The 13,521-nt window shown below is 41.4% G+C and overlaps 1 protein-coding gene across 3 annotated transcripts in view; it reads left to right on the top strand.

Annotated features, from left to right (window-relative positions):
* klhl29 (kelch like family member 29) overlaps positions 1–13,521 on the top strand; it is a 215,309-nt gene that overhangs the window by 29,558 nt on the left and 172,230 nt on the right. Inside the window, exon 3 of one of the 3 annotated variants that reach the window (XM_078275054.1) lies at positions 12,592–12,670. The exons of the other annotated variants lie outside the window; for them this stretch is intronic. The gene's annotated coding sequence lies outside the window, so the exon portion shown is untranslated. The remainder of the gene's footprint in view (positions 1–12,591; positions 12,671–13,521) is intronic. 3 annotated transcript variants of the gene reach the window in all.

Genomic DNA, 13,521 nt, shown 5'->3' on the forward strand with positions numbered 1-13,521 from the left:
TCTCACTTAATACTGGACCATTGTCAAAGATTGTTGTTCCAATCAGTCACTTAGACACAAAAAACATAGGAAAATAGGGTACAGGTTGAAAAAAAAAATGGTAGTTAACATTTAACTCAAAGCACCATTGTGCCTTATAACAGCCTACTGTACACGTCTTTTTAATTTATCAGTAATAATTTAGCTCCAGCTTAAAATATTGACCTTGAGCTATTTTTCATGTTATATTTTATTTGTTATATTTTCTGTTTCCGTCCCTCACCATTTACTAAAATATATAGAGGCAAAAAATAACCAATAATAGTTTTTTAGACTGAATACAGAATTAAGAGAACATGTAATACCACGAGTCAATCAGCATTCAAAATCTCATTCTCTACCTTATGTGTCACATATCACAGAAATGAGTTGTTGAAATAATGAGGTTTTGTATTTTTGTTCTCACCTTGCATCCCCCAGATTTGATTTAATATTGCAACAACAATACATCCATGCAATGACCCCTCACTTTTTACATTTTAATGTGACTTGCGATCCAAACAGAGACGTTGATTCAATGTGATATTTAATAAATGAACAACAGGACGGTTCTTTTTCCCCCCAAAAGTCTTCAGGTCATGTTGGCAAGATGTGTCTCAAATTATATTTTATGATTGGGCTAAATGAAGTGGCCAGTCATTTTAATGTCTGTGGCAGGCGGCTTTACTACCTCCTTTGAGGGAGAGAGTCACATCGTGGAAGGACAAGCGGTTTCCCTCATTACTCAAGTCTTCACCCTAATCTCATTTTCTACTTGTGACCAGTCAAACAACCTTTTAGATTTGGTGAAGTTTCAGGTCTCACAGGCAGTTCAATTAGAAAGGGGCGGAGGTTATTAACCTGAAGGTTGAATCCAAAGCCATACCATTTATTGCTGTTTAAAAGCCTTGGGTATGTAACGTCTTACATTTCTTTATAGATTTGGCACACACATTAGATTAAGGAACCACAATGTGGAAGCCAGAAACTCTTACTGTTAATAATAACTAATTAGAGATTCTGCTGAATTGTGTTTGTTTATCACATAATTAATTACCACCATCACATTATAGCTTGTCTTTACAACAACAGTCCATAGACTTGCCTGTTCTTGTTTTGAGCAGCTGTGTTGCTTTAGTTTCCCCATGGTTGTGATTTGATATGAGATTCACCAGACAATTTCCAGTTTATTACTGCTGCGTCCAGGCAGTCCCTGATAAGATTAACCAATGTCTATGAATCATTGCTGGAGAGTATTTGAGGCGCCGGTCAGCGGCTGAACAAGAGCGGCATAGTGCCCTTGTGATATGAGCAACACTTGACAGAGACTTCCCCTGACTACTGGTGCAGGACCGCTGTGTGGACGACGTCTTCCTTTTCGGGTATTGGCCGAGGTTTGGATTGAGTGCATGGGTGTGATGATCCCTGATCTGTGGAGAAGGCGGTGATGTGCCTGTGGGGAAAACGCTCTCCGGCCCCAAACTCAATTTCCACTAAAAGATTGAGGAGGCTAACATGCTGTGGGCAAGGCGGCACTGAACTCTTTTTTTCTTTTCTCGTCTTGTCTTGTAATTGCATCAGGCTTTTAATTCTTTCATAAACTAGTCTCAGACCCTTTTTTAAAAAAAAAAAAAACATTTCATGAAGAGAAGGGAGATGAGGGAGCATGTAATTGCCGCTTTGGTCCCTGGAAATCTCGGCAGCATGCTGCATTTTTAGAGGAGTCTTTTGTTTTTACCATAATGCTTCTGGTAATTATGCGAAGGGAGGTGTTGACTTTGACTGATGGTTTACCCTTCCAACACTTCTTGAACACATGTGCATCCACATACTGAGAGTTAATGAATTATGTATTGGTACGCTGGAAACAAACAAATCAATATAAAATCTCTAGCTTGACCAGAAATGTGGCATACATCAGGAAGAAATCACATTGAGGTACACAGTATGAGTTATTAATGGCTAAATGTGTTGCATGCAAACATGTTTCTTCAGAATGCTCTATGCACAGCTATATGAGAGGCCGTATAGGAAGTAATTCATACTTCTGTCTTACACACACTATCATAATCTTGCATATACACCACTATACTCATACACACACACACACACTCTATTATAATCCTTTTACATGTATGTATGAGAGGGTATAGTCATGTATATAAGAGCGTATAGCAGTGGGTGTGGGAGAGTATAGCAGTGTATGTGGGAGAGTATAGTAGTGTGTGAGAGACTATATAGTTGAATATGTGAGAATGTATAGTTGTTTATGCGAGAGAGTAGTGTATGTGAGAGAGAATAGTAGTGTGTTTGTGTGAGTTTGATTGAAACGGAAGGGAGTTTGATTACTCAGCTCCTGATTGGTTGACAAAAAAGAAGCGGTATTTGATCGGTCAAAATCATAATAGTTTGGCTGAAGTGGCGCTGTAATGGACAGAGACAGGCTAACTGAAGCTGTGGGTCTTCTAAATAATATTTTAGGAAATGGTGAGCTATTGTCAACGATGTCTCGACAATTAAATCAAGTCCAACAGAGCTCTGATTCGGAGATGCAGAGATTATTCAGGGGTGGAACTGCAAATCCAGTCAGACCTGGCTCCAGCGCTAGCACTGCTACTTCTAGCTAGCTCAATGGAACACGGAGGCCCCCGTTACCAGACGAGACAGCGTTTCGGTGGATCGTCGTCGAAATCCAGGAAGAGGTAAGTTGATTAAAAAATAGCCAAGGACCCTTTTTTATTAACGTCATCCTATCTACAGTGTCCCCCCAAATTCATGTTAGCATGGTCGTGACGTTAGCGCCGCTAGCTAGTTACTACCCACATACAACACGGGCTAGCCATTTTCCATTGAAAACTCTGCAATATCTCCACTAGTGCTAGTTAATATGATCAAGGAAGTTTGAGCAAGCTGTGTGAAATCATTTCAGAAATCAGGTTTCAGAATTAAATCTGCTGTTACATGAGAGAGATGACACAGTATCTGTCAAGCCCTTTGATTAACCACAGTATATGATATTTTACTACATTTGACTTTGACTAGGAGAAAAGGCTAGCAGCTAGCAGCAGCAGTTATGGAAGCATATTGGTAGTTACAGTACCCATTGCTGCGCTCCTGTTATTCCATTTCAAACACATTGTAATTTGCTATTCAATGCGCATCTTATTACAGTGTAGTTCTGCATTTATTGGATTTCGCTTATCTTTGGGTAAGGAGACATCAGAGTAGGCTGTTTACAGCAAAGATGGCATTAAATGAGAAAGCTCTAGCATCGGCTATGCTAGCTAGCTGAGTTGCAATCATCTGACTGGGTGACGATTTTTAGCCTATCTGTGTGTGTCTTTGAGTACCATGAAAAGCGCTATATAAATAAAATGTATTATTATTATTATTATTATTATTATTAATAATTTATGTTCTTCACAGAAAATGAGTCAAGGCCAATGAGTTTGAGTTAGAAGAAATAATAAATAATAAAAACAATAATAAAACATTGAAAACGGGTCCCACAGACCCGAACACCTTACAAGGGTTAAGAATAATTAAAGATTTCAACATATATTTTTAAAAGCCAGCCACACTCCTTATAAAGGCTTGCATGTATCACATAAAATAACTTAAAGAACATCACGTTTTAGATAGTTGTCAATGACGAGGCCTTTTTTGCATAATCAAAAACACTGAACTGTCTTGTAAGTCACCCCTTTCATGTGCTGTGTGATAATTTATCCAATTTGAAAACCGATATTTGTATCTTCTCATGATACATTTTTACAGATTCCGAGAGGGGATGAAGACCCTTGGTGTTCTTGATGCAATAAGAATGCACCCAGATGCTTTCAGACCGCTGTTTTGTCACGAGCCATCCCCACTCACAGCTGATGTACTAGAACAGCTCTTTGAAATACGACTGTCAGCAGTGGGCAGCAACAAAAGAAGGGCAGAGGAATGTGTGGTTGCATTTTGGAGGGACTACCTGCTGGATGTTGAGGGTAAGTATTATTGCTAGTTATGGAATAAAACTCTTTTCATATGCCCTTCTGTCTGTCTTTGTCTTTCCCTCCTTTTTTAAAAGTTTTCTACATGCTAGGTTTAATTTCTTTTTTGGTGTTCTTTGGTGTATTTCTTTTTCAGAGCAACCTTCAGTGGATTTTCTCCATGAGCTGCCCCTCAGACAAGGCCGTCATTTACCCACCGCAAACACATGCATTAACTGCCTGCGGTTGCCAGTCCTGAAAAAATTCGAGGATTTCAAGGAAACTATGGATTTTGCTTTAAAAAACACTCAGGGATTTGGTCAGGAATGACTTCCGAGGACTCCTGAACATACGTTATAAAAATCTGTTGCCTGTTGAACTTGACTAAATTGATGAGGCAATCGTTGTCAATAACTCACCATTTCCTAATACATTATTAATGTCTTGTTTAAACAATTGAAAATGGAATAATCATTTGACTAAAGGAAACCATTTTTTTTATTTTATTGTTCAACGTTGTGAAGCAGAAATTGAAACTGGCCTTTTATTAACCTTTATTCATTGCCTTGACACTAATGAACTTGCTCACTGATAGAGTTCACCAGGCCCAAAAATAATTGAATGCCACGGTTACCGTCATTGGCTAGTGGGTCTACAGTTTCTAGAATTCTGTTCATAACTGTTTCATTGAAAATAAAGTTTTTTGGAACAACAACATTGTTTGAAGTCTCAAAATGTACTGGGGGGGGGGGTCTTCATTCATTTCAGCGTTGTCACTCCCAACTAAGATGTTCTGCATTGCCTCTGCATTGCCGCGTGCAACCCAGAGCGCGAGCCCGTATAAAATGATAGAAATGAAGGTCCTGTTGGGTTCAAAGATCTTCAGCTCTACACCAAAGCTTCCCTGATTGTCATCCTCTTCAAACTGCTGGTTAATCAAGAGCAAGAAAGAGATTGTCTGTCTAAGTATAACCATTGAGCTCAGAAATGAATCTTTCCAAAATGACACTGTCATGTCCCAAATTGTCAGTTTCCCTCACAATTCTCTGAACACACAGTATCAGTGAAAAAGATAGAAATGTTTTCCTCATTACCATTTACTTCCACAAACAAAAACTGACTTTGAAAAAAAACTAAGATAAAAAATTATTTTTTTTCATCCAACAAGGTTGTTTTTGTCCTTAAAGTTTCTGCTGCTTGATTTAAATTTTTCTTGTTCCTCTGAGTTGGTGCTAGCTGTACTTTCAAAGCAGCAAGCCATCCATCCATCCATCTTCGTCCGCTTATCCGGGGTCGGGTCGCGGGAGTAGCAGCTCCAGCATGGGACCCCAAACTTCCCTTTCCCGGGCCACATTAACCAGCTCCGACTGGGGGATCCCGAGGCGTTCCCAGGCCAGGTTGGAGATATAATCCCTCCACCTAGTCCTGGGTCTTCCCCGAGGCCTCCTCCCAGCTGGACGTGCCTGGAACACCTCCCTAGGGAGGCGCCCAGGGGGCATCCTTACCAGATGCCCGAACCACCTCAACTGGCTCCTTTCGACGCGAAGGAGCCAGATAATGATAATTTAAAATGGCCCCTTTAGCCAATGAGGAAGTGAGAATTTAAACTGTCTTCCTGATTGATCAAACCAGCTTCCTTTTCAACTATACTCTCTCACACACACTTCTATACTCTCTCACACACTATACAATCACTCACACACAACTGTACTTTCTCTCTCACACACTACTATACTCTCACATATACTACTATACTCTCTCACATACAATGCTATACTCTCACACACACACACTACTATACTCTCTCATATACACGACTACCCTCTCATACATACATGTAAAAGGATTATAATAGTGTGTGTGTGTGTATGAGTATAGTGGTGTATATGCAAGATTATGATAGTGTGTGTAAGACAGAAGTATGAATTACTTCCTATACGGCCTCTCATACAGCTACATGGAGTTTGATTTGTATTTGTTCATCTTGCACTGTGATGGTGAGCTGCTCTAATCCACCTATATATAGATGGATGGACATCAGATCTGCCCATGTTTACATCATGCTTGTCTTGTCTCTGTCAGCTCGGCTTTGCAGACCTAATCCTGACAGGTGAAAGTGTTGTTTGTGCAGTCTGTGTGGGCTGTTGCCTGTGATACAGATAAACTGTCTTAAATCAATAAGCTTTCAGCGCCGCACTGCCCATGCGCACAGTTCCCCACCTTTTTACCTTGAAAAGGTCGGAGCGGCCTGGTATTTTAATTCCTCATTGTTTAGTGTGTGTCGTGTCCAGCTCTAATGATCTGGCTGGGAACACCACCAGCACCAGCAGCAGCAGCAGCAGCAGCAGCACCACCACCAGCAGGCCTTCTCTCTCCTTTTTGATTGGCTCTGAGATTTCTTGGAAGATGGATGGTTCTAATGTCCTTGACTGGTTTTCAATACGCGCTGCCATCCCCTCCCTCTATCCTGCATTTCGAATCACTGGTCTCCGTTTGATGGCAGGCAATTACAGGAGATTGTTTTTTTTTGTTGTTGTACACGCTAGTCGGCACACTGCCCCTTTTCTTCTTGGAAAGCAGTGCCCTGTTCTTCTACTTGACAGATGCACATAGTTTGAAGACGGGCAGGATTTGACTGAGCAAGCACAGAGATTGATAGGTTTCCAAGCAAATAGAGTCCAACATGTATGAAATGAGTGGTCTTTGCGGTGTGGGAACGTTCTAAAAGAATAATAATTATTTATATTGGTGGTTGGGTGTCTTGTGATGAACACATCACAAGACACGTCTTTTGATGAACACATCACAAGACACGTCTTTTTTTATTTTTTTTTTTTTTTTTTTTTTTAAACTACTACTTGTTGCAGAGTTGTCATGAGGAATACATATTTCCACAGCCTGAAGAAACAGAAACAATTTCACATCACTATTGTTTATTTGCTGTAAGAAGGCGATAATGGTGCAACTTACCCAGAATAGTTCAGCCAATTACGCAGGTTATTCAGATTTGATAAGAACCTTTCTTCTAATTAAAAATAACTTTATAGAAGAAAATATAATTAAATCTGTCTTGAATCCAAACAAACAATGATGAGTTTAACCTGGAGCTTGCGCTTGTCATTTCATGTTTAAGATATTTCCTAATCTTAACCATATCAGTTTTGCAAATAAAATTAGGCCGCTGTTCTGGCACTCCCATCCTCTGGTCGCTGAAATGAAATGTTTCGTCTTTTATTAAGTCAGGAGATATGAAGAGCGGAGAATGTGTGAGAGAGATGATGTACAGCAGTAATGAGTGTCGGCAGAATGAGAGGTATGGGAAGCTGGAGGAGAATGACCTTGGCGTTCATATGTGGAGATATAATAATAATCAGCATGAGCTCCCAGCACTCAGCAGCAGCAGGCCCCTGATGACTGCGCTGCAAACAATGAGCTTCACTGACACAGGGGAGTGTGTGACAGAGATGTGCTTCAGTTTCTTCTCTTTTTGGTGGGCTCTTTTTCAGTTTTTTCTCTTTTCTGTGTACAATCCAATCCCTGCAAGACTTTGCCAGTGAAGGGGCCGTATTTTACTGCTGGAAAGAGGATCTTTTCATAAAACTATGCAGTAGAATGCCGCCAACATTTTAGAAATTGTGGTACATGACCAGAGAAAACCGAGAAAAGAAGCTGTAATATTCCCTTTCGCTCAAAAGGTAGAAAACCTACAACTACAGTACCAGAATGCACTGCACCGCACATTAATATAATACAAAGTTGGTTAAATATCTGCAAAGTATCCCTTTTAAAAATGGCCGCCGCGCCATCCCCAAATAACATCAGTCTAAAGCGGTTCCTGTGATGTATGTTTACATTAATAGCACATTAGATTCCCACACTAATATCATTTTTGCTTAGTTTGGAGGGGGGGAGAGACTAGTTGATAGTCAAGCGGTGATGCCCAAAATGTAATGATCAGCAGGAACACACCAACCAATCGCCTTCAGTCTTTCTAGCTTATTGATATTTATTCGGCTCATAACAAGTGTGATTTTGTTTGATATTGAAAAAGCACAGATGCAGGATGTTAACAGTGGGAATATAGACGTCATGGCAGCGTTAGCAGTCACCCCAACAGTCTTGGTGACATTCAGCAGTTGGAAATGGCATTTGTGACATTCACCGAGTAAGAATAATATATTCACCTCGGGTGGCCCTCACCAGAGCAGGCAGCTGCTGTAAAAGGCAGCTAGCATTCTCACACTGTCAACAACTTGCTGCATGATTTTATTACCACAGATTGGACTGGATAGCCAGCAATACCGGGGTCATGCTTTATTTCGATGTTTAGATAGTTTAGATAGTTTTTTTTTATTTATTTATTTTTTTTTATCTTAGATATGTATAATATACACATACATTTGTGATGTTTTTGTCTTTCCTTTTATCGCACTGCACCAAGGTTTAACCCACGCCAGAATGCTGCGAAGATGTGGCAGTAGGCTATTACTTTCTGACATATTGAAATGCACATGCCATTTAACATTTCATTCAAATGATGTACAGGGATGCGTTACCACATTCAGCTTGTCACAAAGAGCGTTTTCTTTTAATATTTTCTGTTCCTCACGCTGTATTAGATAACAAAATGGCAACCGCTGCCATTCACATGGTGCTGATGTGGAAGCCTGATGCCAGAAGTTTTTTATTTACTGTCAACGTGCAGCTTGAAGAGTGCAACGCAACCACCTCCTACAGCCATGGGAGCGGAGAACGGCTGATCACCTTCAGCCCCATAGATGTACTGGAATCCTACAGCTGGAGCATAGCCTTCAGGGAACATCCTTAATGATTATACTTGTGGTTTGATCCCATGTATACTTTTACAAAACATAGCATACATTCAAAGTTTTTGGATTGATTCTCCTCCTTCCGGGGAGCCATTGGTTTCCATTGGTTTCAAATTTGAAAATCAACTCGCAGACTTAAACTTAGCTAGTGTTGGGAATTGGTAGGGTACAGATTCCGATTTTTTTCTTTGGAAAACAGGGTAATTTACCCTCTGGAGATTCGTTGAGAGACGGCAATCTCCTTCACCAGGACCCCCCCTTTAGTATCACGAAGAGTATCAGCAACTCCTGAAGGTCTGAAGCGGCTTGCAGTTCTTAGACCTTCCACCAGTCTGACCACTTTCTCCATTTTGGAAACATTTTTCACATCGCAGCTGCAGCCGTCACCACAGGCCTGATCCCTTTGTTCAGGAACAACCGCATGGTCTTTTGTCTTTTAGAGGCAGGTGCTCTGAGGCTTTGTCCCCAAAAAAAAAAAAAAAAAGTTGAACCCGCTGTGTGGTTCCAACACTAGAAATAAGTAATCCATCACAGTGAACTTTTCATCGCCGTTAGTGTTTGCCAAAGTTACCTCTTCACTCTCTCTGCCCTACTCCTTCATTTATAACTTCCTCTTAGCTATGCCTCAGCACGGAGCCCCTAAGGGGACATGAGCAAAAAAAAATTGAAACTTTCATGCGCTCACACAAAACTTTCATGCGCTCACGTGAAACTTTCATGCGCGCACGTGGAAGTTTCATGTGAGCACATGAAATTTTTGCGTGAGCACGCAAAACGTTTGTGTGAGCGCATGAAAGCCGTATATTGATGTAGCCTGGGCCATGACAGTGATTTTAAAGTCTTGTAATCTGTTCCGGATACAGCGATTTGGATCGGGCAATTACTTTTATTTATGAACAGTTACAAACATCTGGCCAACTCCACGGATATAGGTGGATGTACACAAAATGCAAAGGAGAATGGATTAAACATAAGGGAAGAGGGTGTTCGATTAATTCTACGAGAACTCCAAGGGGTGTTGAACGGGACATTCTAAAACGCTTAACGTGGTTTAATGGACCTAAACAATGATCAATGATTACCAAATTTCTCTCTCATTTTGCTCCTCATAACCACTAAAAACTGTCAAATGAATTTCGCACCAAAATGATTTATTATTTTTATTCAGGAATTCAACTGTCTGTCATGCAAACCCGAAAATACAAATAAAAAACATCATTAAAATCATGAACTCAAGTGTCATTATGAAACGCATAAAACAAACCAAAAGTGTTGGTCTGTACAGTTATAGTTGTATGTAGTTTGCTGCTAGCATGCAGCCTGACGCCTCACGTAAAACTGCAGTAATCCAGGGGTATTTCCCTACCCAGTCCTCCCACCTGGCCTGCAGAGACGTTTTTGCTTTTTAGCTAGGTGTTCATCGGGTCCCGGGATACCAGCCTGAGCCTCCATTTCAACATGAATGAATACTAATGTTCTATCAGGCTATAACTACTCGAGAGTCTGTTCATAACAGCGCGAAATGGGTTTCAAAGCGGCGCACATGAAAACAAATCTAAAGTTTAGTTTCATGTGCTCACACGAAACTTTCATGTGCGCACATGAAAAGGTTTTGCGTGAGCACATGAAAGTTTCACGTGAGCACATGAAACTAAACTTTAGTTTTTTTAGTTTTTTTGCTCATGTCCCCTTAGGGGCTCCGTACCTCAGGACTCCTATCCATTCATAGATATTACTGCTTCGCTCGCTTATCCTCTCAGTCTAAAATCTGAGAGCCAACTCTTTCCAGGTTTGCTTTATCCAATTGTGTAAGCATTAAGCTGCCGCTCCTCTCACTTGCGTACATCGGATACTATTCCCTTTATTAGCCCAGTTAGCAGCATGTTTAATTCAGTTTAATGCAACCCTTCCTTGTGCTGACACTGATGCCGACATCCAACCACCACCTTCCCTGCCATGCCAGCAGGTCAAGTGTCCAAATCCACATTGCCTTTTTTACAATGTCCTAGGCTCCTTTCTCCTCTGGTTTTGAGTTTTCTGACAACATGAATGCAGCGTTTTTCAGCAGCCGGGTCTTACGTGTCAGATATTGTGTGTCCCTGACCACACGCCAACAAGGAGAGTTTTCAAAGTGGTCCCTGCTCTCAACTGCATTATTAACGCACAACAATAGCATAGCTTTGGCTTGGCTCACTGTGATGGATGGCCCTTCCCAAGCAAGGTTCAGGGCCATGCAGTTAGATCTTTGTAGTGAATTGAAGTAAATGTCAATTAAATAGCTCCCTGAAAGATAGAAAATCACTGTGAGGCTTTGGCAAGTGCTTGCCAAAAAATGTTATTTTTAGTTTGGGCAAAAGCGAGCTTAATCACCAGTATGATCCTTTAACTACCAAATGTAAGTGGGGATTCAGACTACCTTTGCACATTTGAAAATAGATATTTTAGTCAAGAAAACAAGCACACTTATCGTTAGGAATACAGAGGAGAGAAAATAGATGGGCCTTGTAGTTGATATTGAGATATGATTCAGGACTTAGATGATACAGTTCTCTCCTCTCCACTGCCCAACAACTGCTGCTTCAGAATCCCTGCCGTGCATGAAGGACGTCGGAGCCCCCTGCCAAATCCACCCCCTTCTCTCCCATCCCTCCTGCCTGATCACCCTGCAATTAGTGAACTCCCACATTTAATCAGCGCCGTGATAGATGCTGAGGCCTGGAAGAATAAATAGAAGAGAGAGAAGGTGAAGATGGGAGTATTGCTTCCATCTCTGGCTCCATCGTGCTACTGTAGAGCTGTGATTGAGTTGGCCAATCAGCGCTTGCCAGGCTGCTGTATTGGAGTGGATTGAAGGAGAGCAACTACGAGTAAGAAAAAGAGAGACCAATAGAGCTTGATTGCACTCGCAGCTCAAGAGAGTGCAGCCTATTGTATTTACAAGCCTAAGTATGTATCCCCTCCATCCCCGCATCCCTCTCCTCCTCAACCCGAGGATTGAGAAGGTGTGTAGCGCTGCGTCCACAGAGGGTTCTCGACACCACCGTGCATTTTACCACGTGTAAAGCTATCATTTCCATCCCCACTCCCCCACACACACACACACACACACACCCCACCCCACCCTCCGGCTGCTGGGACTGCTGAGTCAGCTCATCTTCATATGGAGAGTGGCTCCTTCAACCGAGACGTTATTGATTTGCCCCTGTTTGTAAGGGGGAAATGTTCCCAAACCTCTCAGGCCAATTTTGCTGCGCTGCACAGCCGGGAGCACTGCTGGGCATTGGATTGAGAAGTGTCTTCTGTAGCACATTCATATATACTTTATACAGTATATAGTTTTTATTTTTCAGACTAGCGTGCTGTGAACTAAAGTGTTTAAGATCTGTTCATTACAACATACGCTTCATTCTAAGGCAGCAGAGTCTCTTTCTCTCCTACCTCTAATTTTCTTCCACCACTACCATACTGGTGGGAGTACACACACACTCACTCACACAATCTCACTCACTCACTCTCACTCTCTCTCTCTCTCTCTCTCTCTCTCTCTCTCTCTCTCTCTCTCTCTCTCTCTCTCTCTGAGTCACCGAGAGAACATTTCACTAGAGCACACACTTTACTTCAATATGGGCCCGAGCCAGTGAGCTACATCATTGCTTCATTTGGATCAAACTCCAGAGCTCAGGAGTCATTTATCTACATAGTGTGTGTGTGTGTGTGTGTGTGTGTGTGTGTGTGTGTGTGTGTGTGTGTGTGTGTCTAACCTTCAGGCATCCCACTCTTTGCTACTGGGAGAAATCAATGCCAGGGTGTAGAACAAAGAGAAACCCCCCCCCTGACTTCACCAAGGTAGAGATTTGAATAATTAATTTGTTATTCTTCTGCCATAGACAATTCATCAGTGTGCAGACATTACGGCGGAACATTGTGCTTTTTTCAGGGCTGTTTGTGTGGAAACTTTTTTTGTAGTTTAGTCTTTTATAGTGTTTTATTTCTTCTCATCCGCTAGATAAAATCTATGATGAGCCTACTTTGAAAACATTGAAGTAGTTGCTGTGTATACTGTAGCAGACAAATCCATAATTGCTTTTGGGGAAAAAAAAAAAAAAAGGATTAGAAACTTGGAAAGAGATGTGAACAGTTTTTAAAAGGAGGGGCTTTACTGTGCTCTCATACTGCCCGATTTGCACATTTATTTATTTGCAAATGGTTGCATGCCCTGGTATTGTACCTGATAATTCACAGTTTTTAAAACCAAGCTCCATTACCACCTCTTTTTGTTGCATTGCATTTGTTCCAACTCACATTATTCTTTATTTGCCTAAAAGAAGAAGTGCGGTGGTGCTTGCTAAAGGAAGAGATATAAAAATGTCAAGGAGATTTAGACAGCTGCAAAATTCATGAGGTGGACGTTTGCTATTATCAGCATGTCTGTGTTTGTCTAAGCCTGGACTTTCCCAAAACCTTCCTTACTTTTTTGTGTGTCCCAATAGGGACTGATGATATCTCGCTAGAGCAACGACTGTCTGCACTCGCAGCTTCTCAATTTCCTGTCTTGTTTTCGGTAACACACACACACACACACACACACACACACACACACACACACACAGAGGTATGAGCACGTACACACACACCCGGTGTCTCGCTATCCTGTTTTCCCATCTCCTGTGACTCCGTCTAGCTGGTACTGCTTGAGT

Source organism: Sander vitreus, chromosome 18, assembly GCF_031162955.1.
Source record: "Sander vitreus isolate 19-12246 chromosome 18, sanVit1, whole genome shotgun sequence".
In the NCBI taxonomy this organism is placed as follows: domain Eukaryota; kingdom Metazoa; phylum Chordata; class Actinopteri; order Perciformes; family Percidae; genus Sander; species Sander vitreus.